Genomic DNA, 4,431 nt, shown 5'->3' with positions numbered 1-4,431 from the left:
TGTTCTTTTAAAACAGAAATCTTTCTTTCGGCTGCACGCCTGAGCCGCACCTGCCGAACCAAGAGGTCCATTGCCTTGGCATGAAGTTGCAAGCACCTTGTATATAGATCCTCTCTGCTGACCCCTGGGTCCAAGCAGGCATACTGAAATTACAAAATATTTTGGATCATAACAAAATTAGAAAACAGTTATTCGCTTCAATCTATGCTGCCGCTACAATGTAATGTTTGTAGTGCCAGATCACAACAACAGCTGTATAAAAGTCTCAGCTTAACCTTGTGCCATCCTTTAAAAAACTTACGTTGATCACCCTGGGGACCCAAAAAGGCCCCAGTATGGCACAAGGGTTAACAGTGACTTATATGAAAGAGCAAACAAACAAACAAACAAACACAAGAAACACTAAACACAGCATCCTGCCCAGCTCTGTAACAGGTAATGTAGCGTAAAAACAAATTTTTCTACACTATAAATAAAATTTAAGAAATATTTGTTACTTACAGTTGATAGTTGAAATTCTTGACGCAATGATTCAACTTCAGGATCATTAATCCCAGCAAACTTCGTTGGGGAAGCATATGCCATTCTCTATTTATGATAAAGTATGAGGTTAATTAGTTACATTTTACACAACATTCAAACAATATACAAACATGAGAGCATCAAAGAGACTTTACTTACACATAAACATGTAGTTAGTTCACAATAATGATCAGTAATGCAATTACATTCATTCAAAAAACACAAAACATATATATAAATGGTAAATGGCCTGTATTTCTATATCGCTTTACTAGTCCCTAAGGACCCCAAAGCGCTTTACACATCCAGAATGAAGGTGTAAATTAATCAATGTATGACATTAAGATAATGCTCACCAACTCTTGCTGTCTGCTGCTCAAATTTGCTTAAAGAAAAGGATTGAACGCACAACAAATCACAGCTATGTGAAAAATTACAATTATCCTCTTACGCTCTATAGCCACCAGTACTGTGGCTCAAGAGGTATTTATTGAAATCATGAGGGACATTCAAAAAACTTCAAATGATCCAATCACAGAAGCCAACAGGGGAGGGACTGTCACAAAGTAACCAGTGAAGTTACAATGCAATAAACAGTACTCAACACCTTTTTTCCCTTGACTAGTTAAAACCTTTATTCAGCAGTACACTAATTTTCATAGCTGTTGTCCACACCCTTGGCTTTGCCAAAAGACACAATTCAATCTTTTGCCTCAGACTCAGTCTCACCTTCGTTTCACAGCCTTACAACTTATTCATTTCAACAGTGTGACCTCAAGTTTGCCCCCCGCTTCCCCTTCACACATGAAAACAAAAGACAGCCATTGATAGTCTCTACCACTAACTGTCTCACCACACCTATTTCTGAATTAAAAATTACCCAAAGTGACCTAAAACATGCCACTTTGGGTCAAATGTGAAAAAATATATTAATCTAAGAAAACTTAGCATTATTATAAAACATCTGTCACAAGTCTTCGTCTGTCTGAGTGGTGGCCTCTGTCACATCTGAACAACACAAAAACAAAGGGGGAAAGGTGAGGGGTTATACTTTTCTACATCACTGGTTGTTTGTTGTTGGCTTTAAACAAAATAACCAATAATTATTACAACAATTAAGCAGCATTACTCAATTTCTTCCTATTATATAAAAATGAAGCCAATATCTGGATGAGCTCTAATTACATGGATTAGCCGTGATATATGCCAATATGTCAATATGTATGAGAAATACAATATGTCAACATAATTTAAAAAACACAATCAATGAAGATTATTCCAGAGTCTCGGGCATGCCAGGGCATGTCAGGGTAAACTTCATTCAACTACAGAGGATACTTGCAGTCAAACTAAAAGAAGCTGTCAAAATGGACAGCAAAGTTGCTTTCATGTTTTAATTAAAAACAGTCTGGAAACACAACAAACAGTAGTCAAGACCTTTTTTCCCCTTTAGTAGTTAAAAGCTTTAATCGGCAGGGCACTAATTTCCACATCTGTAGTCCACATCTTGACCTTCTCAATAGACAGTTTTAACAGCTTCTCCCCCCCCCCGCTTCCCCTTCACACATGAAAACAAAAGACAGCCATTGATAGTCTCTACCACTAACTGTCTCACCACACCTATTTCTGAATTAAAAATTACCCAAAGTGACCTAAAACATGCCACTTTGGGTCAAATGTGAAAAAATATATTAATCTAAGAAAACTTAGCATTATTATAAAACATCTGTCACAAGTCTTCGTCTGTCTGAGTGGTGGCCTCTGTCACATCTGAACAAAACAAAAACAAATAATATTTTTTGACAGTTAGTATTTATAAACAACTTTAACAAATATACATGGGTAAAACAGACATTTGCATATATCTAATCCTTATAAAATCACAAATGAAGAAAACAAAACATGATACTAATCATGGATTTAATATTTTCTCCAAATGATTTATCATAAACTAAAATAAATAATTCGCATTCATGTTTATTTGTATGTAGACAGTCGTTCAATAGTAATTCATAGAGTATTTTTTCTAAGTCCCATTTCTTAAAATAAGACACTGAAGCCAACATTCACTGTTTATACCATCCAAACAATACATTAAGACTTACCATCACGTGCGAATGTAATCGAAGCTTGCAATGCATCCAGCTCCTGGGCAGTGTTATTCAGCATTTCTTTTTCAGCATCCAGCTGTTCTTTTAAAACAGAAATCTTTCTTTCGGCTGCACGCCTGAGCCGCACCTGCCGAACCAAGAGGTCCATTGCCTTGGCATGAAGTTGCAAGCACCTTGTATATAGATCCTCTCTGCTGACCCCTGGGTCCAAGCAGGCATACTGAAATTACAAAATATTTTGGATCATAACAAAATTAGAAAACAGTTATTCGCTTCAATCTATGCTGCCGCTACAATGTAATGTTTGTAGTGCCAGATCACAACAACAGCTGTATAAAAGTCTCAGCTTAACCTTGTGCCATCCTTTAAAAAACTTACGTTGATCACCCTGGGGACCCAAAAAGGCCCCAGTATGGCACAAGGGTTAACAGTGACTTATATGAAAGAGCAAACAAACAAACAAACAAACACAAGAAACACTAAACACAGCATCCTGCCCAGCTCTGTAACAGGTAATGTAGCGTAAAAACAAATTTTTCTACACTATAAATAAAATTTAAGAAATATTTGTTACTTACAGTTGATAGTTGAAATTCTTGACGCAATGATTCAACTTCAGGATCATTAATCCCAGCAAACTTCGTTGGGGAAGCATATGCCATTCTCTATTTATGATAAAGTATGAGGTTAATTAGTTACATTTTACACAACATTCAAACAATATACAAACATGAGAGCATCAAAGAGACTTTACTTACACATAAACATGTAGTTAGTTCACAATAATGATCAGTAATGCAATTACATTCATTCAAAAAACACAAAACATATATATAAATGGTAAATGGCCTGTATTTCTATATCGCTTTACTAGTCCCTAAGGACCCCAAAGCGCTTTACACATCCAGAATGAAGGTGTAAATTAGTCAATGTATGACATTAAGATAATGCTCACCAACTCTTGCTGTCTGCTGCTCAAATTTGCTTAAAGAAAAGGATTGAACGCACAACAAATCACAGCTATGTGAAAAATTACAATTATCCTCTTACGCTCTATAGCCACCAGTACTGTGGCTCAAGAGTTATGCAAAAACCTCCATGTATCACACCTTTCATGCAAATATCACGTAGTATCCACAGAAGCCTTATAATTTTAGCTAAATGGTCATATAAACCATTTCTAAAACTACCAAAGACAGCAGAAACAAGCATGATTGAAATAGCAGTTACTAAACTGCTTAAAATCTGCTAAACACACATAAACCAGCCAAAAATGTTCCACACTTCATGTATTTCATTATATTCATGTTGTGCTTTACTTGTAATAAGAAATCAGTGGCTAATTACCCGGCCTAGCTTTCACAGATTTCAGTCTTTCAAAAAAGACCACAAAATGGCTTAATGGCCCAAATTCACTAAAACAGAAAACCAAACCAAAGACTTTTCACCAGTACCCCTCCCACAAACAATAAAAAAATAACTTAAATACAAAGTAAATTCTGTTACTGAAATTTAAAATGTGGTTTTACACCAAAAATAAAATTCAATTTACAACAAATAAAACTTACCAAGAATTGCACAAGGGCAGGGTTTTTCAAAAATAATCTCTTGTGATGTTTGTTATAGTGGTCTAAAATAATGTCCTCGAATCCTCAGAATGTTAAAATCCAAAGCTCTCCTCTTCTCGTTTGCTAAAAGCAAAGTGGCTTAAAAACCAGTAGCACAGGTATTTATTGAAATCATGAGGGACATTCAAAAAACTTCAAATGATCTTTTGTCTCAGTCTAACCTTTTCAAC

At 35.6% G+C, this 4,431-nt stretch overlaps 1 long non-coding RNA gene across 1 annotated transcript; it reads right to left on the bottom strand.

The window, feature by feature from the left end:
- Positions 1-2,449: 2,449 nt before the first annotated feature.
- On the bottom strand, positions 2,450-4,431 carry LOC308390674. Its single transcript, XR_013970471.1, has 3 exons — positions 4,202-4,431; positions 3,212-3,298; positions 2,450-2,853 (listed from the first exon to the last, which is right to left on the bottom strand). It is a non-coding gene; the product is annotated as an uncharacterized lncRNA (long non-coding RNA).

Source organism: Rhamphochromis sp. 'chilingali', assembly GCF_963969265.1.
Source record: "Rhamphochromis sp. 'chilingali' genome assembly, chromosome: 22".
Taxonomy (NCBI): domain Eukaryota; kingdom Metazoa; phylum Chordata; class Actinopteri; order Cichliformes; family Cichlidae; genus Rhamphochromis; species Rhamphochromis sp. 'chilingali'.
Note: the sequence above shows the minus strand (reverse complement) of the source record. Positions and strands in the feature narration are given on the sequence as shown.